This window comes from Pogona vitticeps, chromosome 3, assembly GCF_051106095.1.
Source record: "Pogona vitticeps strain Pit_001003342236 chromosome 3, PviZW2.1, whole genome shotgun sequence".
NCBI lineage: Eukaryota > Metazoa > Chordata > Lepidosauria > Squamata > Agamidae > Pogona > Pogona vitticeps.
Window position 1 is genome coordinate 232,067,166 of NC_135785.1, and position 27,760 is coordinate 232,094,925.

The 27,760-nt window shown below is 34.6% G+C and overlaps 1 protein-coding gene across 13 annotated transcripts in view; it reads right to left on the bottom strand.

The window, feature by feature from the left end:
• ZBTB20 (zinc finger and BTB domain containing 20) overlaps positions 1 to 27,760 on the bottom strand; it is a 675,920-nt gene continuing 648,160 nt past the window's right edge. For all 13 annotated transcript variants that reach the window (XM_072993815.2, XM_072993818.2, XM_072993813.2 and 10 more), the window contains one exon: positions 1 to 27,760. This exon is cut by the window's right edge and continues 1,897 nt beyond it. The gene's annotated coding sequence lies outside the window, so the exon portion shown is untranslated.

The following is a 27,760-nucleotide window of genomic DNA, read 5'->3' on the forward strand; positions in this document are numbered from 1 at the left end:
TTTCTTTCTTTCTTTTTAATTATTCCTTCATATTCAAACTTCACAAACAGTGTGAACTTGTACAATACCTCAGAAAGTGAAACTTACAAAAAAAGTGCTGGTAACATTTAAAAAAAGGAAAAAGAAAAACCCAAAATAACAAACATCATTCTTAGCAACATCGATTACTCTTCCACACAAAACAGAAACCTTGTAAAATTTATTTCCGTATCTTTAAGGCGTAATACTTCCGTATAAAGTATATGCAAGAGATAAAACTTCACAGTATTCCAAAATGTCACAATAATAATAATATAGTATAATGAAGCGCTACAGTTAATTTTCTTTTTTTCATTTTTTCTGTTTTAAATAACAAATACAAGTCACAGGTAAATATACGTGAGAAAAATACGAGGCTAATATTAAATGGCAGGTAAGGATACTCTCACTGTAAGAAAAAACTGGCAGGATGTGTGTAGTTATTCTATATTTTAAAGCACTTGATAGAAAAGGCGTATGCAAGATTTTTAAAAACAATTCTCAGTTTACTTGCGTTATAACTGACTTACCATTTACAGAGTAAAATGAGAGAAAAAAAAGGAACTTAATATTTCCTCAAAACTTTTGACCTGCTCATCTCATTTTCTCAAACCATGTTTGCACTGTATTTGGGCGTATGTATGTATGTATGTATGTATGTATGTATGTATGTATGTATGTATGTATGTATGTATGTATGTATGTATGTATGTATGTATGTATGTATGTATGTATGTATGTATGTATAAGTACACTTACAGCCACTACAACACACTTTGGACTAGTCAGAAACTAGCCTGCTGAGCAGAAGCATCTTTGCCCAAAGGAAGGTGATCTTATTTTGAAGACCTTAAATGCAGAAATCAACAGTTTTGGTTGACTAAAAACTGCAGAATTAGTCTTCAGTTTAATTTCCCCACTTACTGAGTTATTATTGATTTGTGGGGTGGGGGAACAGTTCTTTGCCTTATGTGTGAAATTCGCCATTCCTTAGAGATAGAGGAATTAGAAATTAGAAAGCAGAGTTAGGGTAACTATTGGAATTCCAGCACTGGAATCATATGCCTAGTGAGTTACGAAGAAAAATCCTGCAGTGTGATGCACGGAGGAAGGGAAAACAGATGGAATTATTTTCATAGAAATATCAATGGTGTGTGTTTGCATGTATGCAAGTGTATACATATTGTCTTTTACAGTGGCTTTTATGTGTGGAACACACTAGGTGCACATAAAGCCATAACTTGCTCCTGCACAGATTTGTATGTGTTAACAGCCAGCCATTTCAGCTAACAGGTAACAAAAAGACAGCAGACAGCATAACACATCAATAAGGTGCTCAAAGGAAAAGAGGTGACTACCATTCTTGGAATGGGAGCCACATTAAGGTGCTTCAAAAAGTTTTTTTACAAAATTTTTAAATAAAATGTTTCATTTAGAAAGATACAGGTTTTTACAAGTGTTGATGGAGAGCAAGGCCAAAAGTTATGAGATTCTCTGACATCTTTCATAAAAGGACTTTTCATTACAGTTTTGTTGTTTTTCTTTTGGGCCAGTGAACAAAAAACAAATCAAAAGGTGCAGAACCCGAACTGTGTCATTTGGACTGTAATAGTTTTGCCCAATCATTCAATTGCTTTCACTTATCACTGTTCCTTTTTCTTCTGGTTACAATCCACTCCTACTGTAGGTATCAAACATACAGAAAGGACCAAAGTCACTTGCAAGTAGCTGTTTGTGTTTGTGATCTGTTTCAAGAGTCCAACAATTAATTCCTCTGCTGCTTCCATATTTGTGTAAGATCTGGATTTGTTGGTGTGAAAAGGAGAGGTTAAGCTCCTTTCGCACATCTGGCTTTGTGTATATGTGTGAATATACACGAGAGTATATTTTAACTGGAGATAAAGTGAACTGGGTTCAGACATTAGTGCACTATCTTTCCCCTGTGCATTTGAAACAGTCTCCATCCTTTTTTTAAAGTGCATTTAACATGAAATTGGGCATTCTTTTGCCCTTTGGAAAACACTTCAGAAGTGAAAATGTCTAACTTGTATAGATTTAGCAATGTCAGCAGCAAATGGGTAATACCTAGATCAAATAGGCAATTGTTCTCAAACAAATAATTTCCTTTCCAATATAGCAACACTATATAGTAACACAAAAAGGTGGAAGGGATTTGTTTTGACCTAAGACATTTCTGCTTTTTAAAAGTAAAATTGGAGTATTTGTACAACTTCTCCCCCTTCATCTTTGCCACTATGGTACACTTGGGGATCATACTCAGTACTAAAAGAGAACCTGTGGCTGCAAGGTGTTTGTATGTGTGGGTGTACGTGCCAATATCTATTAAGAATAAGGCACTATAGGAATCTTAGCATCCTCTTTCTCTCCATGCTGCCATATTGCATGTGATAGTTTATTCTTATATATTTCTACATGGGTCAAAACTGTATCTGAGAAAAGGGATTTAATCTTTAGTCTTAGCAGCACCAAAGAGCTTTAGATTAGCACCCTTTGTTTCTACACACAAGAACACATACAGTCAAATATGAAATACATGGATACTTTTTGTTATTAAATACATTTCAAGATGAAACTGTTTTTATTACTACTGGATATCTTTGTGACTTTTAAAGTTATTGCACAGGAGAAGTTCTGTCAGATTGTCTATTAAGCCAAATCAGAGTATTTTCGTCCCCGTGCCTGATTTAGGAATTACACCCAAGCTTGTGGTATTAATGAATCAGCTACCCTTCCACCTCCAAGTGCTGTGAGATCTTGTCTTCTCTCAAACTATTCCCGGATCAGTAGGGATTTCCTTTTGACATTTCATACCCATTCACAAATAAATGAGAAGAGGAGGAAAGCACAGAGGGTAGCAGAAAAATATGTGAGGAAAGGAAAGAAGCAGCAAAGTTGTGGCTTGAATGGAATTGGATTATTATAAGGGAAGCACAAAATCATGACTTGTAAATATATTTGATCTATAGGCTAGACCTCAGAAGAGCTTGAGGGTAAATAAGCATTTTAATGAAAACACCACAAAATATGGGCAAAAGCAAGACTACCACTTGCAGTGGTTTAAGTCTTTTAAGGCCACAAAATGGGCAAAAGGTGTGGTAGAAGATTTTCACTGGACCGCAGTGAAAATGTGACCAAAAATGCCTCAAGCCCTTTAGCATTAGTTTTGGATAAGTTGAGCAGTGTGCACAGGGGCTAGGGAAGATGTTTCTCTGGGAAGACCTAGACATGGATATGAAGTGAAAGTTAATCACCAGAGCTTCCATGAATTATTTTGTTGGACACCAGTAGAACTTTCATTAGCCTCCTATGTCTCTTTTATTATAACTTAAAGGAAGGGCAGGAGATAAGTTTTATTACAAAAGAGGAGAAGAAGGCACATGATTTTACTTAGTCTTGGCTGAAATCAAGTTTGGAAAACAAGGAAAGTTTTATTGGAAGGTAGAAAAGTGATTATCAGAGCAGATGCCTATAGAAGAGAATTCTGGAGTGAACAGAAATGTGGCAAGAGCCTAGAGTTAAAGATAGAAGAAAGGGAAGTGAACAGGAAATGAAAACAACTTTTTAGCTTTCTATTTGCTTGACATGCTCAAGATTTGGCAGTGTTCTGTATCAAGAATGGAAAAGATTTTGCTTGGCCTTGAACAAAGCCCAGTTACATATCTCCAGTTTATGATGTTAATGACTGTTGGTTTCTCCTTGTTCCCTTCATTCCTACCAAAGGAACATTTAGATGACTGACTAGTTTAGTTTTCCTAGGTGAAGTACTTCCATTGCTTTAAAAAAATCAGTAAAGGTATATGAAGAAATTATTAATAAACATTGACCCTACCTCTGTACTTTCTTTAATTAGAAAACTAGTGTTTACAACAGCAGGGCAACTTCATTAATAAATCCTTCTCCCTTTATTAAGCACTTGGAACCAGTGCAATACCTAGGAATTTATATGACTTGTCTGATTACATTGATGTAGTAGCCTTTATCAGAATGTATGGCCATCTTGGGACATGCAGTGGTGTAGCACCATTACGACCCCCCTCATTTGAAAACTATGAACTGGGAAGAAAGAAAAATACATCTGGCATGTTTATATACAGTATAAATAAAAACTCTTTTGACCTTTGGCTTTTTCCTTCTCATATTTGAAGCTAAGCTTCATATGTTTTCTGTAACTCTATCATTATATTCACCCAATCTTATGGAGGAAGGAGGAGAAATAGGATTACCAACAGCATGATGAAAACACAGGGGTAGTACACAAAGTCACAGTCCAGTGTTTTAGACATTTCATAAATAACTTTAAAAAAAAATAAAACAAGAACAATCCCTTTACTTCCTCATCTGAAACAAAATAAACAGCAGTGGATACAAACTTCTTGTAACAATTACAAAAGAAAACAATACAATCCCCCAACTTTTAACACATCTTTTTTTTAAACTCAAGACTGCAGCATATCCTTAAGGGCAAACTTTTCAATTATTTTTTCTTTCTTTTCTTTTTTTAAATAATGTTTTCACCAAAAAAATCCACAAAACAGTCTTGTACCAAGAAAATGCATTCAAAAATAGAAAATATTACACAACAAAAATATGTACCCTTCCTTTCCAAAAAGAGTCTTCACAAAAATGTAGAAAAGATTCCAACCATTTGTTGCTTTCCTAAACATGTAACCTTCAACCTAGGGCACAAATATTTATTGATTTAATTTTTGCATAAATTATGGAAGATATAAACCAAGTATTAAGATTGTGTAGTTAAAAAACAGCGGCTTCCCCATTCTATTCCACATATTCTTAGAGGAATAAACTTTTTGTTATAAGGTGATGATTGTGAGCCAATAGGACTGAGATACAGTGACATGAGGGGAAAACTGTATTTTAAAACAGCAGTTTGTATATATTGTTTCAGTGCCTATCCACTCTACTTGATCAGGAGAAATGAGGAAGAAAAAGAGCATTTGGAGTTAATAGTCTGTAGGGAGAACAGGCTGATATTACATATTTCACTTACTAAAAACATTGTAGCTATATCTTAATTAATAGAGAGGGTATTTCCATAGACCCTCAAAGTGCAAGAGGCAAGGGATCTCTTCTGAATCACAGTAGTCAAAAAAAGAAAATTTGTTTTCCACCAAGGACAGAATCTCAAATTGAAGTCATGCTGTATCAGTTGGTAGAGAAAATCTGATACTTGAAACACAAAGCAGGATAACATGGTAATAATTTTTACAACAGATTTTATATAGACTAAGAAACTTGTAGTGGGTTTGACATAAATACTGTATTTTACCTTATTAGTATTGAAGTGGCTATGATGAAATTGGTAAAAATGAGATTCCAATTGCAAACTCACAGAGATAACCAATTTTGCATCACCTTGTGTGATTCACATACCATGATATTAATCTCTCTTTTTTAACACTACAATTAATTTTTAAAAGGGAGCACCTGCTACGTCTGACACTGCAAACCATCAATAGATAGGTAGGTAGAATGAAAAACAAGATCAATGTCATAGGACTTTCTCCTTATAGCCTCCAGTGCTTTGGTAGTGTTGCAGAGGAGGCCTGAAAATAGTAGAAAGGGGGAAAATTTAACTTGATCTTTAAGGGAATATGAATTGTACTTTAAAATAATTAAATATTTTCAAAATTTATTTCCAGTGCATCTTCCCAACCCTCTAGCATACAGAAAGACTATTGACGCATCCTTCAAAAAGAAAATCCTAGATCTATAAAGGTACAATGCTATAAAATCAGGAATTTTAAAAAAGAATGCAATGTGCAAATGCAAAGCTAGAAACAAAATAAAACAATTGTACAAACATAGCAAGAATGTGCTAAGAAAGCTATCTAATCCTCCACAACTGGATGATTTGTACACATTGGTTAAGAAATAGGTAAGGCTATTTGAATATTTCTGTTTCAGCAGAGTTAACCACCGCTTCCCTCTTTCTGCTCATTTACTGTTTCCAGATTTTCACTCTTTACTCACTGGCCTTTTAGCTTTTGAAAGTAAAATAAAGATGTTTTTGGTCTACAGTAGAATTACAGATTTTAAAAATAACAGAAAATAGGAAATATTTTACCAATAAATTTATGCTACCCTATCTATGTGGAATTAGAACAAATAGACTCATCTGAACAACAATAAACACATTCAAGGGCAAAACTACCTTCAAACCCAGACCATAGATTTGTATAAACTCCCGGTACACTCAGCCTGGTTCATGCTACAATTTTAAGGTTTCTAAGATTCAATGAAAACTTACTATGGTCACTTCTTTAAAACAACAGCAAATTCCTACCACTGACCACTTAATCTGCAACAGTTTACTAGAAAATAATGCCAGGATACTATTGGGAATATATGCTTGTGTACATACTGTTGTGCAATAGTTGCACTTTTTGGGTGGAGAGCTGGACAAGTAAGGCATGCATGCAATATTGTGCAACCAGTTGCACTTTCTGAGAGACTTTCCCCATCTGTTCAGCATGTGTTGCAGTTGTGAGGTTTTCACTGTGTGACTGCTTATGTAATTGATTGGGCAACATTACAATCCTGTATAATGTCCACATAATATCATACTTTGATAGTTATGCTACATGATTGCCCAACATGATATTAGCCTTAAAATGAGGCAAGTTATATATTTAGGGGGAAAAGTAGATTTAGAATATATTCTGAATCTTGGACATTAAAGGAAAGCGTAGAGGATCATGAAGATATAGGCTTTTCTAAGATATGGACTTTTCCATTCAAGCTATGGTTGCACTAGACACTGTGAACTGCTAAAATATACTGATCTTATTCAAAAGGGAACAAAAGTGATTTTTGGCAAGAAAATGGTCTGGACTGTGATGTAATGCTGTTTTATAAGCACTGTCTCTCTAGTTTTAAAAATAAGGAATTCCAGTCACCTTTTCAGTGCTGGTAAGGCAGCTCTAAGACATTGAAGTCGGTTCTTGACTATCAGTTGGTGGACAAAATATTTTCTGAGAATACTAGTTCAGCAGTACAGTATTTGCCGTGCAGTATTTGTTGCTTTTTAATGCCTTTAAAATGAAATGTTTGTACTTCCTAATAATTAAGATATCAAATCAAAATGTGCAGAATACAAATGGAGAGTGCAGCACAATTTCAGACATGTACTGTCAAAACACTTCATCAAATAATTGGAAATGTGCAATTAATGTATATACTTCAATTAATAAAAAGTTTGTATCTTAATTTTTTAGCTGTGTGAAATACTGTACAGGCAGGACTTACAGAGAAGTTACAAGAGAATAGTGAAAACAGGGCCATACAGTTTTTTAAATGCCTCATTTATCCCTTCCTATTAGTGTAGATTCAGTCTAGCTGCAATCCATTTCCCACTGAATTGTATAAAAATCAGCACTTCACATTGCAGAGTTAATTGTGTCACAATTGATTGATACAATAGAGCAACACAATTTTTCCAAAGGAATGATTAACACCTGATGCAACAGATGAAGCAGTATATTTTTGATTTCAGCTGGCTAACCTGGAAGAAAGGTCATGATTTTTTTAAAACACTGGCCAATTCTTCTAGATTTAAACAGATTTATAGATGCATTGTTTGATTAATAAAAGTATTTCAAGGTGTCATAAAAATCCAAACCATTTCTGCCCTCTGCTTATTTGTTGGTATAATTTTGCTTCATACAGTATTTTGTTATTATTTAATTTGAAAACTACTACTTGACATTTGATATATTTGGACTGCAAATTCATGTTATGCTGGAAGAAGTAAAGGACCTCCCCAAGTGCAAGTTCCAACTGATTGAACCTAGCAGAGGTTGGCTCATACATCTGCTTTGTTAGCTTTCCATTATGGCATAAACTATCGTTGACCAAAATCCGGTTGCTGGCAAAACACAAACAGTGTAACCTTTGGAGGCAAACTGCTTCAAGTTATGAAGTTACTATGGATACTATTTGTAATATGTGGAGCTGAATGGCTCGATGCACAACAGATAATGTCTACATTGACCTCATAAGGTGTCTCCAAAAGTTATGCTGTTTGCATTATGGTTTTGGTGTAAACTAGTAAGATTCTGGCTCTTACATTTTTAATTTAGTAGCATCATGATATCACAGGCTTAGCGCCTGTCTCACCTAGAGACAGAACGGTAGTCATCTGGAATTGGCACCCAAGGACATTTCTTTAGGAAAACACAATGGACTAGATGCTATGTACAACTTGCTTACTAACTGGCTATTTGTGTACTGTAATAACTCAACTACTTGGCATGTTGTAAGCAGTATTCACCATGACTGGTATTATTTCAGTCTGTAAAGACATTTATAGCCATGTCAGCCTGCTGATAATATTGGGATATATTCACATTCTCTACAGAGTGTTGCTTGGTTTGTTTGAGTCATCTGAAACTCTTTGCTGTGTACACACCTTCTCTCTGCTTATGGCACAGAGTAGTGTTGTATAGGGGGATCTGTAAGATGCTATTTCCTGGATAATTCTGCCATTGGAGCAAGATGCTGGAGTAGAATTTTTTTTGGACTTTTCTAACTTGATTGATTTTGTACAATCACAAGCTCTTTTAGGTGTTTATATCTGATGATTTGTTAACCATGGAAGACACCTTCTACACTGTGCATACTGTACAGGATACCTTTATGTATCTGGCTCCAGTGATATTTTATTCTGTTAATAATAGTGGAAGAGAAGATTTTCAGTTCTTCTATCAGTGTCTTACCAGATGATATTAGATCTGAATCAGTTGTAGATACTTTCTCTTATCTGTTTCTCTGCTCTTGCTCTTTCTTCTTTATATTACTCCTGCATAGGCCTTCTGATCCCATTAATATATTTCAGTAGTGCAATACAATGCAGTCTTAGTGCAAAAATAAAAAGCCTTATCCAAAAGAAAGGAAAATGCTTGATCACTCCAAGTATTAAAAACATATGGAACCAAAAGCAGGAGGTGCAGGCTCCCATCCATGCTGTCACATCACACACATTTTTGTAATTTTTGTTTATTTCTGTTCAACCCACAGTCATCATTCCATCTTTTTTTTTCTATGCTATTTGAAAAATAAACTGCTTTTAAAGATGGAAAATATATATGCAACCTGGGAAGACAGCATAAAGGAGTGCCCACATGGATGGGAGAGCTAAGTGGATAAAGCAAAGTTCAGTAGTGGTTCTATTAGGTGGCTCCATTACAATGGGTGTATTTATAAGATATGTAGTTTTCTGTTCCCAAAACATAACTTTCTGCAGTGCCCATTCTAAGAATCTACAGTGCAAACAACTCCTTGAAATGGGATCTCTCAGTAAATATCCTAAAACAAATAAGAAAAAATGAACCTTGCTTATTTTGCAGACTATGAAGAAGTTAAATACAGCATTTTCATTTGCATTTATTAAACAAGTGTGGGGTTGTCTTAATGTGGATAGAGAAGGAGTGGGCTAGAGAAGAATTAATCCCTTCCTCCTGCAATCAGAATTGAAATCCCATGCCCTTCTGAAAACTTCTGTTTGTCTTGGAAGGAAGTTGCATTTGGCATAAACAGGAACTTTACTCATAGGGCAAACGGCTATGGAGGGGCACGCTGTGACTGAAAGAATAAAAGTAAAGAATAAGTAAAGAACTGCACTCCCCACCCCCCACCTCTTGGTAGTCCTGATCCATTTTAAGATGCTTGTGTTTCTTCTTTTTTAAATACAGAAGTGCAAATGTTTAATTTAACATATAATGTAGTGTTTACACATGCATCATTACATGCATTTTCTCTATGGCTCTTTTTCAGTTGACAGTGCCATGAGTGTATATTAATTTAGTATTTAGGAAACAAAAATTTATCTAACATGAATTAACTGTATCTACCAAAATCTGAAATCTTCTGGAATTTTCTACTTTGATGCTGATTAGTAGCACTTTACTCTGAGAGAGACAGAAACAGTCTTGAATTTAGACACTGTTTTCATTATTTGGAAGTTGGTGGAAATATCGTTATAAATATATTTGATAAATCATAAGAGGAATAGATTAAAATTGTAAAAACATAGGTTGAATTGTGAACAATGAAAAAATCCACAAATGCCTTCAAAGAACTGATGAACTCTCCCTGTTCCTATTTAATATTTTTATTATTTGTATGAACAATTATGAAAAATCCTCATATGTCAGGATGCTGATTTCAGATTCTCTCCCTTCCTTGATTTTGAAACAATGAGATGGCCATCTTCTTTACTTTCCCTTGATCAAGAAGACTGGAATACTTAACAAACTGTGCTTCTTTTTAGAGAAAGAAAGATTTTTAAAGGACCATTGATTATCAATAAGAAAAAAAATTGAGCTGACACAATGAAATCTGTCTATGGGATGCAGGACAGGTGTCTGAAACTTGTTAAGTATGGGGCATATTAGGAGACTGCAAATTATTTAAGCAAAGATGGGTCTTTTAAGCATGATCCTACTTTTCCTTCACTGTCAGATTGGTTTTAGATAGATTTTGACCAATTGACTTAACAGCTAATTCCAAGACCATATCCTTTCTGTTCAAGAGGTCTTTTCAGCCTCCAACAAATTAATTTACAATGGCTGAAATACAGAGAGCTCCATCTGCACACATATAGGGCTTTTACAAATACAGAAGTGCTGTTTGGATTTTCATTTCCAACCATATTCAGAAGTATAGAGTTAATTAATCTGCCAGCATGGAAATCTATGGATCCTAGGAGAGGCACAGTGTTTCTAATGGGACACACTTCTTTCTTTTTACATGCACAGAAAGGACATTGAAATCTGCTGCTGAATTTTGCAGAAGATTTCCAATAGGTTAATTATAGCAAAAAAATAATCTGCAATGGTTGATTGTGTGCTAACTGCTTATCTCTCTGCCTCAGTGGCCCTTGCATGTAAGTATTAATTGGTTGCCTTTGAGTAGAGGTCTTCTGTCATTTTGCTGGAAACTTCTACAATGTTTATTTTAAAAGGAGGTGCTTCTCTGTAATCACACAAGTGTAGAGTTCTACCTGAGTACACTGCTTATCCTACTCTATACTAAACAGGATACTACACCATAGGTCAAGTCCACAATTTTTTATCACTTTCCTTTCCCCACTTCCCAATCACTATTTTACTTTGGCTCTAGATGATAGACTTTGAGGATTTAGTAAAAACAAATTCAATGCTACAAATCAAAAATCTGCCCTGATGTAGTCTATTATTATGCTTTCATTCAAACACAAAAGGTAATCTAAGCATTATTAACAGTGAAGTTCTTATGTTTGCGTATTCAGAAGTATGTCTTGCTGAGTCCAGTGGGACTTGATCCCAGACAACTGCGACTAAATTGCAGTCAAAATTTCTGGAGTCAAACCACTCTCTGGAGTCAAACCATTCTCTCAATCATTTGGTTAAATAATTCTAAATCATCTTTTGTTGCCTATTCTAATACTTTAATCAAATGTAAGCAATTTTATAAGCTTCTGTATGGAATGGCTTCCAACTAGTTCTTGGTATTATTAATGTGAATTTTGATAACTAGATATGTTTAAACACTAATTCTTTATTAAAAACAATAACTATAACAGCACAGTGTTAAGGAAGAAATTTTGAATTCAGAACCAATGGGAAGGAAAGACTTAATTATTTATCCACTTGAGATCAACCAGAAGTGGACACAAGAGGGCATGCATACATTTAAAACCCCATCAAGGAGATTTGTAAAGGGAAAGGACTCTAATGTTTCCTCACTCTCTTGAACGTCCTCATTTTAAAGATCCTTACTTCCCAAAGTGCCTTCATATTTATACTGAAAAAACACATTGGGTCAAAAATCTTACACATCGGCTGAAATCCTCTTGCTTTTTTAAATAGAGGGAAGGCAAATGGTGTAACATTCACCCACTTCCAGATGGCATTTAAAGAGTCTCTGCCGGGATTCTTTAACTGGCAGCATGCCAGTATGCATGCATGCCTCCTGAGAATCACAGTGGTGATACTTTGCCTGGTAGAAGGAAATAAATGTTATGCCATTTACTTTCTTCCTGCATAGCTATGCAAAAGGATTTCAACCATCAAGTAAAATTGTTCATGCTGTACAAAGGCTGTTTTACTCACCAAATGTGTGCCTACCTAAATATCTTTGAATCTTTCACTTTTGACATGTAGTGATGAGAGCATTTAGAAATCTTTTGTTTTGTGCAAGCTGTTATTGCTCTCATTCTTTGGTGGAGTGCCTCATTTTGGTGAAAGGTGTTAATGAAGACACTTGCATTGTTTTATTAAAGTTGATTCATTTAGTTCATTAGTATTAAGGATTGAAATATGGTGGAATGAGTGTCTTGAGCTTATATGCATGGCTTATATGAAATATTATATATGCAACACATATATTTTCTCCAGGTAATCCATTCATCTCACTTTTGTGGAGAATAAATAATGCATTATTTAGAATGATGGACAGGTTCACATAGGTTCCTGTATCCCACTGCCCATAGAGCCTATCTTCTGGGGAATTGGGTCATTATTCAATTATATACATAATTTTATTTCCTTTTAAGACATTTTTAATACTAACAACTAAAGAGAAATTTGTGAATACAAGAACTTTGACTGGGGTTAATATTATGTTGACTAGATATATTTTCTAAAAGATTAGTTGCTACAGTTTTTTAAAAAGTTAAAGGACAAAGTTATTTATTGAATTAATGGCTATGTTTTCTAAGAATATGAACTTACAACATAGACTCCATCCAGAGTAATGAAGAAATTAGATAGAAAGGAATAAAAGGAATATTAATAATGATTAACTAAGATAAATTAAGCAAAACTGTCTAAATGTAGATTTGATGATTATATGAAGTAAGATAAAGGAGAACATACAAAGTTAGATGCCGTATCAGGAATTAAATAAATTCCTGAAACCTGCACAGTTTTAAGAGCAGAAAGTAATAACTAGTAGATTATTTCATAGCTTGCCATAGATTTTTTTCTGTGTAAGTGTACTTATTCAAAGTATAAACTGCAAATAATAATAACAACAATCTCAAAATAGTGCTGTAGAAAAGCAAGATTTTGTGATATTGAATATCTTAGACACCTTTGTAAAACTGATTTTTACCAATCAGTTATTTTGTTAGTTTCACTTTCTTATATGCACCTGTTTTATAACCACACTGTAATGTGAAAATGCAGTATCTAGAGGAAAATATGTACAAATTTGGTACCATCTAGTTCATGAGACTAAACTTTGCTTAAGAAATTAAAGCATCAAACTATATACATCTGAAATAAAAATGTAAAATAAACACAATGATTCTGAAAAATGTGGATTTTAAGGCAGTATGAGGCCATGAGACATATCAGCATTAACTGTTAACTTCTTTACAGCAGTTAAGTGATCACAATGCAAGCAAGGAAAGGCAAGGAATGTTTTTCTTGAACTAGACATTAAAAGCAGGCAGGAAAACACTCCATTATAGTTGTATAGAAGTGAGCAAAAGGCTGGATAATAGCTGAGTGGAATCATAAATAGTTGTCTGAATCAAAACTCTTGATTCAAGAGTTGCATAGAAGCAATGTTATGAATATAGTGAACAGTGGGGTCTCTTGAGTTTATTATCTAACTAGCTATATGTAGTTCCCCTTTCAAGAGAAGGATTTTTCCTTCTACAAATGGTCAAATCACAACTCTGCGTGAGTGAAGTGAAACATGATTCTATAAACCACAAACTTAAAACTGGAACAAGATAAGACTACAGTTACAAAGGTGGTAAAATGGACAGCAAATCTGGTGTTGTTGAGACAACTAATGTTAATTGCCAATACGCACCACTCAGATGCATTTCACTCTTATTGCAATCGCTATGATCATAATATTACATATGATCATGCAGCTGCTGTTTACGTGAATCAAATGTTTCCAAAACTCATTCCCACCATCACTTCTACATATAAGGAGTAATTCGGTAACAAATAAGTATATATTCTCTATTTGATTGAGTTTTAATAATTTAAACCAAGCTGAAAGCTAACTCTATAAAAGCATGTTGACAAAAAAGGTGACAAAATAGTGTAGTGTTTTAAAGTTGGACAGTTTTATTTCAATGTGAGCTTCTGTGGTTCAAAATCCACTTCTTCAGACATTATGAGTAAGTCAATTTTGATCCAAAATAGCTCACACTGAAATAGATTTGATCATTTTTCAAGTGCTACAGTATCTTGTTAACATGCCAAGTCAGACTGACACTGCTACTTCTTTGGAAAATTCTGTGTTAGTCATTTGTGACAAAAAGGAGCAAAACATAAAAGTAAACTTCGGCAAAAATTTTCAGCTTGCTTTGCTTATGCGTATTGGTGGCGGAGGCAAGGAGATTCTTGCTCATCCTAGACTAACAGTCAAATAGGTGTTTATAAACCTGATATAAATGGTGAATAAGAAACCATAAGTAAAAGTGGACCTAATTGAAACAAAACTTCCTTGACACAAATTCAAATATTATAGAACTTCAATTTGAATCCATCTGTTTAACAGACCATTTGTATTAGAGGAAAAGGTTTACAAAAGAGTAAAATGTTTCCTTCAATTTTCTGTGTTGGCACAGTTCTTGAACTTACTCTTGCTATTTTCTTGAAAAACATATTATGTAAAATTGGAATAACCCAATATTTGAGGTTGTACATCTGTATCTGTAATCTTGCATTGGGAAAAATGTAGTAGTGTACCCGAAATCGAAAATAATTAATGCATATGATTGAGATTCCAGAAAATGGGATCCAAATTGCTATCAAAATCTGATTATGTTAACATATAATTCTATCTCTTCTATCTGGGCATGTCAGGTTTTGCTAATATTAAAAAATGAGGAAAAACATGATTAAGCAGAATGTAATAAGCCCATGATTAGCAATAGTCTTTCCTTCTGTTTTTTCTCCTTTAGTCTGCAGATAGGTATGGCATAATATTTTACGTCAGCATTAGTAGTGGAAAAAGGAAGCTTGTACATGTTGAATGCAAATCAGAATGAGGCTCCAGTCCTATGCATAATTATTTGAGTGTAAGCAGTGCTTTATTCGGTGGGTTTTACATCTGATAAGTATGCATAGGATTTGAATAAAATTGGAAGAGAGCATCAATTTTTTATTTCCTTGTTTGACTATGTGATGTACAAAAATAATAGATTTTGGCTATTAAATAATAACATTGAGTTGCTTTTCTTTGCTTGTTAAAGTCTTGTATGTTTTGCTAAAGAATTTAATGTTAGAAACAAGGAAAATTAGAAAAAGATATAATAGAAACTGTTAATATAAAAGTAATCCATATTAAGTGTGTTAATTATTAGATGATTCAGAGTAACTGCTGCAGATGAATGGTGAATAATACATATGAAAATTGTTATTTTATATTCACAGGCAGATTTGAAAGTACAAATGAATATACTGTATATGTAATGTGTGTGCATGTGTGTGTGTATATATATATATATATATATATAAAAGAATGTGTTATATACTGATAGTGAAATGTACATATTGTGTACTTATGAAATACTTTAATGTAGTGTAATGTACTTAACTAAGTAGAGCTAAATTGGAACTTGTCTTCTTCCACTAATCAATAGGACTATTTTATTTAAAAACATTGTAGAAAATTAAAAATGCATTTATGGTAATCAGCATTATGCTTGTGAAGAGACAATGTGCAATTATTAATGAAATATTCTCCCTAGATGAATAAACATTGCTTCATTCAGTTTCGTATTATTTAAAAAGGGGGGAATGCCACAAACACAAGAGACTTGGTTTTGTGGGGAGGGAGATCTATGTCACAAAACCTTAAGTGAAGAATAATAATTCTGAAATAAAAAAAAAACAATTCTAAGATTATAGAATTGTCTCCCTTAATTGATTTGCTCACCTGCCCTCTTAACAGTAAAGAATAGTATAACTTCAGGGAGGCTGATTCTCAAAAATATGAAGTCTATGGTTGGACAACACTAAAACATTCCACCAGTTTTTCCTTCACCTGATAATATATGCACCTGAAAGATTACATAGAAACATTCATTCTTAAAAAGACATTGGCAAAGGCCACATTGGTTTCAGGAGCATTAGTCACTTGTAGATTAACATGAAGCTATAACTGTATGTGTACACATATATACATATATACACACATCTATTCAATGTATGCTTTATGAAACAGGGAAATTCCTAGTTAATAGTGCACTTCAGACAGAAAACTGTGCTCAACACTCATTTATTCTGGTGACAGAATAGTTTCATTCTTCTGATTTAAACTCTTTTGAATGTCATCCTGGATGTTACTGCTATTTCTTTCCTTGATCTCCTTCACTTCTTTTCGACCAGACTCTGATGCAATCACTACCAATAGGGGATAAGTCAGAAAAGTGGTCTTATGAAGTTGCACTGAGCATTTAATAGCCAAATGTGATTGAACAAGAGTTGTAATTAAAAGGACCAGTAACAGGAAGGAGAGGGGTTGAAGCAGGCATAAGTATTTGGTTTGCATGATCCAGACCATCCTGGGTCAATTCATAAAGGGATTTGTAAATGCAGGCTGATTTTATTCAGTGAGGGAAATTCATTGTCTGCAAAACCATAAAGGAGTGTATTTTTATGTTCAGAAACTGGTGATCATTTACCTTTGTCTATAATCTCAACCACATCATAAAAAGTATTTCAATATATGCAAAACAGTAATTAATTGAATTACTTTTCTTTTTATTTTGTCTCCTATAAGACAAACTGACTACTTTCTATGAATTATTTAATTTCCATGGAAATATAACCAGGATAAAATGCTAGATTTCAAATGGGTTATAATTTTACTTACTTTTTCATTTAGTCTCTTGGTTTTTCTATAAGTTTTGAGTAACTTGCTGCAACTAGTTGTTAACAAACTGATGAGGTGCTGGGTGCCCCTCAGTTATGTACCAGATTACTTGCCTGATTGTGATATTGAGACACCCTCTGGTATCCTGTCAATTAGCCACAATTATCAAGTTATGAAAACCTGATGTGGTATGTTATGGAAACCTTATACAAACACCAACAGGATTCTGACCAACATGCTTTTTAATGTTCAGAAATGTTAACATTATTCACTTTAATTGCTGCCACACATTTCACTTTCCAAGTCTTATTTCTTGCAGAAGGGGGCCAATTATTGGGTAGTCAGGCTGCTCAGAAAAGTTTGGGTGCTTATAAACATAGTTTGAAATACATTTCAAATATCAAATGTTCCAAAAACATTTCTGTGAAATTAAAGATTTTGCATCAAAAGTACATGACAGTGTCCTATTTTAAAACAGCATTGACTGATACTATTTACTGACTAAATCAGCAGTTTTAAAATATATTGTGAGCAATCCAGTTCTCTTTGGGGGCACTTCGTACTAATAGTCTCTATCAAAAACACTTGCCTGGCATTCCAGATATAGTGCATTTGAACTTCTTGAGTGGTGTATTGTTTCATATTCACATGTGGTGATGAATATGTAGCATTATAGCACCACTAGAAGTTACTGGGCCACATGTGCTACTGGCATACTAACTAGTTTCTGTTGCAAGCTTGGATGTGGGGTGTTAGGGTGGAATTCCTAAGTTAATTACAAACAGGGATAAATCTTTCTTGATTGTGCTTAGCTTGATTTTAGCATATTTCTGTATTGCCACAAAACATCTGTTGCTGCAGTCTTCCTTGAGTACCTCAGCAGCATTGGGTAGAAATTAAATTTTCCAGGGATTCTGACACATGAGCATTTAATAGCCAAATGTGATTGAAGAGGTACTTTACCCCCTTGCAGGAGTAACATATTGACACATGAATATACTATTCCTTATTGGTCAGAGAGCAAACGTTATGTGGTGAGAAACCTGGGCAGAAACTGGACAGAGGTTGAGAGTGGGAGGATAAAATCTGTAGGCCATTCTTCCTCTGCTAGAGCAACTGATAGTCTAATCCTGTAATTTTTGAAGCAAGTTCCACAAAGTTAAATGGAACTAATGACAAAAGTATATGTGACATTTCAACCAAAAAGAACAATTCTGTTCACAACTACTTGGAACAAGCTCCAATTTTTCAGTGATGCTGCCTTCCTAGAAAAAGGTATATAGGAAAAAGGCTAGAAGTTTCTGACTGCATCTCTACACCAGAGTAGCTAAATCTGGAAGGTCTAGGATCCAGTTTTCTGTTCCTCTGGGAATCACACAGACCGCCAAAATGGCCAACCCTGACCACAGAAAATGAAAACTAGAAGTGGTGAGAAATCTGGTATTGAAAACTGGCTATTTTCATGTTAAACAGTGTATGTGTTGTGGGGGGGGGGTACAGTTACGGTATATATTTAAAAGATGTGTCACAATATTGGACTTGATACTTGGATTTTGGGATCATCATCTTGGCCTGCTTCAGTAACTATAAACTTTTTAAAAAGTACACAAGATAACACAGAAGTATGCATGCATGTGTGGATGCTCCTGCATGTGGATTAATTAGGTACAAGATACCATAGTTGTATTATGCTCTGACTTTACAGCTCATTTGTTGCTCTCCTTCTTCTTAATCCAGCATGAGACTCAGATAATGCCTCAAAATACTTTGTCATACATCATATGTCACAAAGGAGCAGATGGAGTATCATTTCCCTTCTTGAGGGTCAACACAAAAGCTATTAGTTACCCTTCCTATCCTCCTCTGTGATGCAAGAAAGGAGAGGCCAATTATTCTTACCCTTTCATATGTATGCAGAGGGCCCCAGTAAGGAAGTCTGTGCAAAAGGCAGGAGACTCACCTCTGTAGTCTGTTTTTCTAATTACAGTAAGAGGAAAAAGTAGGTGGGATGGCAGCTGACCCTGACCATACACATATTCTTGCAGATGAGTTTTCACAGTGGCAAGTACATTACAATAAAAGGTATCTCCATAAACAAACTTTCAACCACTATTTACCTTTAAATATAAATAGTAAAATCCGTTTGTTAATTCCAGTTAGAGCAGACACAACAAAAGAATAGAACTTAAGTCAAGACTTATTTAAGCCCAATAGATCTCAATAGTACTAGTCTATTTGGGATTGGATTTAGCCCCGGAGGTCTTATTCATGTACAATGTCCTCAAGAATATTCAACGTTCAGTGAGAATAAGCGAATACATAGCACTGGGGAAGGAGGTGTCAAATTTCAAGAAGTATACACTTATTGAATTCTTTGTGAAGGTCATTGCTTCCTGCCAAACAATGTTTAATGCTATATGTCAGAGACCCTGGAAATAACTCGGCATCAGGATGGAGGATATAAATACCATGTAGTTATTATGTAAAATAAAATCTAGATGGAACAAGTCTCAGATAAACGTAATAACCTGAAATTAAACTGAGAGTTACTGAGCAGGAAGTTAAGTACAGTGGGACCTCTGTATCTTCGGCAGATTGGTTCCAAGCCCCACCACCACCATGTATGCTGAATAACATGGATTATCGGGAATGCTATTATAATAGCAAATGCTATACTGTAGTAGATAACATGATCTCTGGCACCCTTTAGTGGCTATTCTGGTAACTTCATCATTTAATATATATCTTTTGGGGATTTTGCTTTTAATATTTTCAGACTGTGTATAAGTGAACCAGCAGATACTGATCTAGTGAATAAGGGGGTCCTACTGTAATTGTATAGTACTCAAAGTGCTTATGCTTGGAATATGTTAATAATAGCATTCTGTTGCATAGCTCTGCCTGCATGGCAGATTGCCACTAATTAACGAGTTCCTTTTTTAAATTTTGGGGTACACATGACTTCATTGCATATGAATTACACAAACCCTAAAACTGAAAAAAGATATCTTTAACTAGTGCCAATCTATGCCAGTGGCATAACTCCTGTTGTGCAGGTGGAACTATGCAACTAGATACTGGTCAATAGCTTTCAAGTTATAAAAGTCTGTGAAAGGACTTTTGCAATACTGGAATAGATAGAAATCATCAATGTACTGGGTATAAAGAAGACTAAATATTATTCTTACTCTCTTGTATTAGAAAATTGTACTTGAAGCTTGACTCATTTGAACTAGGCCTAGCAGCAACACATACTAACAAAGGCCATTTTTTCTTGTTTTGTTTGAATTGAAGCATCAGCTTTAATTTGCTTCAGTATTGCCATGTTACAACTCTGCAACTATACTAATTCCTTGGTATAGTAGATCATCAATACTATAGCAATAATAAGATGCTAAAGCAAACGAAATTCTGTTGTTGATAATATCTTTCTGCTTGCCAACACACTCGGTTCCAATAATGTAAATCAAAGGCAAGTTTCAGCCCTTAAATAGTTATAGAGAAAGAGGAATCTGTACTGTTCCAGCTTTACATGTTTGCACTGTAAAAATACATGGGCAGTTACAAGCAATGCTTATTTTATATCAGAAGAAATAAGAAAGAGAAAAGGATATAAATGAATTTCCTACAGTAGTATTACAAAATAAAAATTAATGTCAAACAAGATGCTACTCTGACAGATCTGTTACTAAAATGGATATGTACTGAGAAAGATTGTGGAGAAGTACTGTAAGCAGAAAGTCCTACAATTCCCATGCATTGTCTACTTTCTGTATGATTAGAGAAGATACATGATAGAATATACAAATTTATCACAGTCACATCTGATTTGGCCCTTACTCCTTTGTCCATATTATGAAAACTCCAGGGAGATCATAAGTGGGACATATCTGCAGACCCCAGAGCCATTTCGGAGCCCCCAAATTCCAGACAAAATTTTCAACCCCCCCCCCTAAAAATAGACTTCTAGGAGTATTTTTCTTTCTTTTTTTTGTTTCAGGGCTTGGCAGAGCCAAGATTACCCTGGCACCTTGCAAAACAAACAAACAAAACAAAAACCAGGCAAAACCACCTCCCCAAAGGAAAATGGAAATACTAGTATGGGAACCTTGTATTTGACTTTAAAAAACAATAACAACAAAAATGCCATTTTTGACCATTTCTGGGACTGCAGTGGTCCATGGGGGAGGGAGCGGACAGGGATCTGAATGTGGCTCTGAGCCCTCAGACCTTTCCTACTCTGATTCAAATAAACAATTAATAGAATGACACATAACCAAATGAGAGACTTAAGCTGCAAAATTAATATCAAGATACATCAAGAAAAAAGTCTTATAGTCTGAAGCATAATTTCTGTCCAAGTTTGCTGACTGATACCCAGCAGGCACAGTGCAGTGCAAATATATGAATACTACTCTAACAGTAGCATTAATACTTCACTGAAACCTTCCTGTACTATCACCTAACCCTTCCTGTATTGTCCTATAATTTAAAATAAAATATGCAGCATATCGTACAAATGAATGAACATTTGAAAATCATATATCTTTATGTAGGTATAAAAAATAATACACTCCACCTCTTTATTATTTTAAGGCAGCAATCCTACATAAGGCTGCAAAATAACTGCTTCCCAAAGAAAATCCCATTTAATTTTGTCAACAGCTTGGGCATTTTATTACAGTACTAATTTTTAAGAACATTATGAAACTAAGTTTAAGTCAATCAGTAGACAGAGCTGGAATACTATTTTCACAAATACCATATTATTGATTGCTCCTTCCACTTTTAATGGTATGATTCTCCAAAATGCTCCCCTCTTTCTCTTTAATATTTTGGATATTTTAGACAGTTGTAATTAAAAGGAGCAGCAACAGGAAGGAGAGGGGCTGAAGCAGGCAGAAGTATTTGGCTTGCATGACCCAGACTACCCTGAGTCAATTCCAGGCACCTACAAGACTCAACTGGTAGGTAACAGAAAAGACATTTGTTGAGATCAGTACAGTGTCTGGCTGTCAGAATATCCAGTATTAGGCTAGACAGACAGTGATCTTTGTATAAAGCAACTTCATAAAGGGATTTGTAAATGCAGGCTGATTTTATTCAGTGAGGGAAATTCATTGTCTGCAAAACCATAAAGGAGTGTATTTTTATGTTCAGAAACTGGTGATCATTTACCTTTGTCTATAATCTCAACCACATCATAAAAAGTATTTCAAAATATGCAAAACAGTAATTAATTGAATTACTTTTCTTTTTATTTTGGATTTTTCCTCCTATAAGACAAACTGACTACTTTCTATGAATTATTTAATTTCCATGGAAATATAACCAGGATAAAATGCTAGATTTCAAATGGGTTATAATTTTACTTACTTTTTTATTCAGTCTCTTGGTTTCTCTATAAGTTTTGAGTAACTTGCTGCAACTAGTTGTTAACAAACTGATGAGGTGCTGGGTGCCCCTCAGTTATATACCAGATTACTTGCCTGATTGTGATATTGAGACACCCTCTGGTATCCTGTCAATTAGCCACAATTATCAAGTTATGATAACCTGATGTGGTATGTTATGGAAACCTTATACAAACACCAACAGGATTCTGACCAACATGCTTTTTAATGTTCAGAAATGTTAACATTATTCACTTTAATTGCTGCCACATATTTCACTTTCCAAGTCTTATTTCTTGCAGAAGGGGGCCAATTATTGGGTAGTCAGGCTGCTCAGAAAAGTTTGGATGCTTATAAACATAGTTTGAAATACATTCCAAATATCAAATGTTCCAAAAACATTTCTGTGAAATTAAAGATTTTGCATCAAAAGTACATGACAGTGTCCTATTTTAAAACAGCATTGACTGATACTATTTACTGACTAAATCAGCAGTTTTAAAATATATTGTGAGCAATCCAGTTCTCTTTGGGGGCACTTCGTACTAATAGTCTCTATCAAAAACACTTGCCTGGCATTCCAGGTATAGTGCATTTGAACTTCTTGAGTGGTGTACTGTTTCATATTCACATGTGGTGATGAATATGTAGCATTATAGCACCACTAGAAGTTACTGGGCCACATGTGATACTGGCATACTAACTAGTTTCTGTTGCAAGCTTGGATGTGGGGTGTTAGGGTGGAATTCCTAAATTAATTACAAACAGGGATAAATCTTTCTTGATTGTGCTTAGCTTGATTTTAGCATATATCTGTATTGCCACAAAACATCTGTTGCTGCAGTCTTCCTTGAGTACCTCAGCAGCATTGCGTAGAAATAAAATTGTCCAGGCATTCTGACACTTGAAATGCTATTACTGTAGCAGTTTAAAGACTAATCAAAGATGCTATATTAGCTATTTTTTATCATCACTGATGAATTTAGGGATGCGGAATCTTAGCCTAATTTTATATTGGGCACAGAGGGTGTGCGGCATGGATGGAGGATGAAGTGGCAGATTGGGAATGAAAATGAGTCAAGGGAACTATAAATCTGTGCAGTGCTGCATGCAGTATCCACTTGTGACTGTGACTATGCCCAACATAGCCATGGCAATGGAAAAATGGCTCCTCCATGAAAGAGTTTCCCTATATGAGAAAGTGGGTTTGTGTGAGGTTATGGCATGTGAGGATTCTAGGCTCTATCATGGTTCTAATGTAATTGGAAGCATGATGAAACTAGGAACCCAGTTCTCAACAGCGATCAACTTTTTTCTTCTTCTGTCCTCCATTAGGTCTAGGGAAACTCACCCACTGCTAACTTTGTGTGTATGGAGGCAAGTTCAGACTTTATTACCAGGATGGGGAAGGGTTTGGCGGTTAAATAGAGCCAAATGGGTGTATTTGAACTGTCCTTTTAACTCAGTGCACACAGATGCAAAGTTCATATACTTCTTGAGTTCCAGCATTTTTAACAGATATGAAATCTATATGACACTTACTATGTTGTTACTTATTTTATACATTAATTCGAATGCTCATTTAAAAGCTTATCTACAAGCCTTACGTAAGTACTGGATATACTAATTTAGTACAGCTGATCTGCTGAACTTCTATTATTAATGCATTCAGTAAACCAGAAAACCTCTGTGCCAATGTGCATGATAAAGTGGGCTCCATGAGTCATAGAATCCTTTTTTTTTCCTGGTACTGTTGCCACAGTTTTTGATGACTGAAAAGTTGTTTTGCATTTTACAATATTGGGGAGAGCAACACACAGGCTACTAGTACTTTTGCTGTTCAGTTCATATTACCTAGCTTGTTAAAGTAATATGCCTTTCAGATAAAAAAGCAGAAATGCCAGTCATTTAAGCATCCAGTGTTCATGCACATCGTAAGATGTGAAAAAGCATGAAGTCATAAAACATGAGAAGTTTATGTGTGGAGATAACCTGACACTGCCTACTTCATTATTCTATAATATGATAACTCTGTGGTATCAAATGGAACAAATTCCTTCATCTTTATTTTACTTGCAAAAACACACACATATCTTTTTTAAAAAGCAAAGATGCCAAGGTTTGGACTTGGTCTTCTGTTCCTCCCAGATTATAAACTTTCACTGAGATGACTTCAAACAATATAAAATGGAAGATTATTTTGGTGCTGCTCTTGAGCCCTTTAATAATTAAAAGTAATGGAAGTTCAGTTAGGTTCAGTGCAAATATATTTTAAACATAAACATTTAACACAATACTTGTGTTATTGTGAAAGTCCGTGTGATGTGGTATATAGAATGTCAGACTAGGAATCTGGAGACCAGGGTTCAAATCCCTGCTTAGACTTGGAAATTCAATGAAGGATGACAGATTAAAACCACTAAAGAACCTCTCACATATCTCAAAAACCCAAGTAGGGTTACTATATGTCAGAATCAAATTGATGGCACATAATAACAATGTTTTGTGCTACCAAGTCTGTAAGACATGACATTATTAGGAGTTTGGGGCTATGGAGGGCTATGTTTACAAAGTCTGTAAAATAAGGACATTACTAGGATTCAGAAAAGCAAAGGATAATTCTGATTATATTTTCACGATTAAAAAACTATGCCCTAATATAGAGGTACATATGTGTAAGGGTACTGAGGCTAACTGGGATAAGCACATCTAACTCTGGTTGGGTAAAAGTAAAATATCTAAGTCATAAAAAAATTATTATAAAGCCATATTATTTTTGGATTTCTATTTTCTCCCTTGAAACATTGACTACTGACCTCTTGAGAGTAAAGCTGGAGATAGTAGTTACCTGTCAAACAGGAACTGTTCAAGTTTGAATAACTATGAACAAGTAAGGTGAATTGTTTTCTAAAGTAAATGCAGTATTAAAGTTATCTAAAGTAAATGCAGACAAAGTAAATGCAGTATTTTTCAGAGAGACCATACAACCAAAACTACTGCTGCAGCAACACCATTGGTATTCTTTGTAAATTATGTCTAATTTTAAAACTACTGTTAAGAAATCATGTTTTGGTTTAGACAGCATGTTATTCATTTTAAATTTAATAGCTGTAATTTCTGTTGCCCCAGTTGAGATATTTTGAACTAACTAGTTTCATGTGGTGGAAGAATAGTACAATTACCCTTACTTTCCATGATTTACCTAACATGAACACTAACATTCAGGCACTCTATGGGGAGATCTTATGAGTGGCCATATTGTCATTTTCAGGTCAAGTGGCATTATTTTATCAGCTGTAGATACTAGTATCTGCATGGAGCACACAAAACATCTGTCACTTCTAGAGAACCAGAATGGTGTGGGGTGGGGTGATTTACACTATTCCTTCACCAAGCAAAGCCCTATTTTTACCTGAGAAACATGTAAACCATGTCTTCACTGCTGATGGGAATCACTTATTAGGAACCAAACATCAGATTATAATGTATTTTAATAAAGATTTTCATTTTAGATATGGTATTTGTGTGATTTGGGAAATAATTTAAAATAGAAATTTTCATTCCAAATGGTTTTTTCCCCTTTCCAAATACTTCTGTTACCAACACGTAATGATCCCATAGATCCAAGGATTGATTGTACCTCTTTTGACATCAGAGTTAAATCTCTTTGGCTATTTGACCACATCTTTATAATTTATCTAAATTATTAACAACTACCTCCTCTGTATTCTTTATATGGCAAATGGGCTATATAAAACCATCAGCAAAGCATTCTAGGTATTGCTTTAATTTATAGTGAAACTGTCATTTCATCAAACTCTTGTATTAAATGAAGATGACCCAATGACACTGTCATATAATTTTGCGCAATTCCTTCTCCACATTTTCCCTATATATATATTTCCTTCTGATGCACCTAATGTTTGCTATTGGTTTGTGAATACCACAGTTTATATCCCATTTTAAATAAATGTTATTAATTCAGAGTTCTGTGGTGGTTCTGCGTGGGAGATTTCATTTTATAATTGCATTCTGCATGACTTTTGAATTGTCAAGGCAGCCATGTGAAATTACCTCACACTGAAATTGTTTTCTGTTGTTTATTTTGGGTTTTTTCTTGTCTAAAATCTTCAGGAATTTGTTCTGCTTAATGTTACTCTCTTGACTGGTGAGTAAAGCAGCATCTAAATTGCTGAAATCAAATGTGTGAATTGTATATTTCCCTTTATTTGTGTTATACAATTTAAATATCATTACAGCAGTAGGCTAAATTCATTTAGTTCTAACTAAAGTAGGCCCACATAATGAATGGGATCAATTAAGCTAGTGCAAGTCCCAAAATTTAATGAGACTACTCTGGTTGGGACTAACAACTAAATTTAGCCTCCTGTCAGCTTTTGTCAAAAATATCATTGTGGATGCTGCCTCAATGTAACTAGTTAAGATTTTGTAAACAACTCTATGCAGATTTGTTAGTTTAGGAATCTGATAATAGCTTCTTATTATTTAATACTTTCATCCCAGCTAAACTAAATACAGTAGAACTGCAAACCCTATACTTGAGAGCCCCACTAAATGAAACCTACTTCTGAGTATACATGGATAGCACTGCATTATATAAACTATGTTTTCATCACAAGGTGAGCTTCAAAGAAGATATCCGGTATGAAGGAGTGTCTAGTAAAATGTACAGATTCTAACAAACTTGGCACCCTGCTTTCGAAAATTTTACAAGGAGTAGACCTAAGTAATTCCCACGGACCTTTTCCCCACATACTTGTTTTGGAATAGGAATTCAATCTAAGAAAACTTGGTTGAAAAAGAGTTACATTAAAATCAATATAAATATCTCCTCTTTGTCCCTTATTTTGCATGATACTGTTAGATAATTTCTGCCTGAACTGAACACAGGGCAAAAGCTTACTAGATTGTGTTAGGTGCTGGTATAATTTAACAGAGCTTCTGAAAACATTTGATTATCTTGTATTCTCAAAAATTCCTCTAGAAAAGGGAGGACATCATCAACAAGAAAATAAGTTGAAAGGCTCTTTGACATTTATTCTGCTTGCCTTACTTGGGTTCAGATGAGCAAAGAACACAAAGAGTGACCCATTAAACTTTTACAACAAAAAAGAGGGAAGTTTACTTGTATTTGTAAGGAAAAATAGCAATTTTGGCATTTAAGTAAATTGGAGAGTGCAGATCTATTTTTCATAGAGCAATGGAAAATTAGAGATAGAATAGTAGGATGTATAAGAATGAATGACTATATAAAGTCTCCCAGAACTTATGAACAAAATCATTTTCTATCATTCCTACCGCTGGATAAATTGTGTTGAGTATCTTATTTCAGAAAAGATTCTTTCTTGTCTAAATCTTAGATGGACTGTAGTTACAAGCTTAAGGATTTTTTTTTTCAGAACAGCTTTTCAAGTGATACTGTATGGTAGAAAGAATATGATGGAAGAAATCACACATAT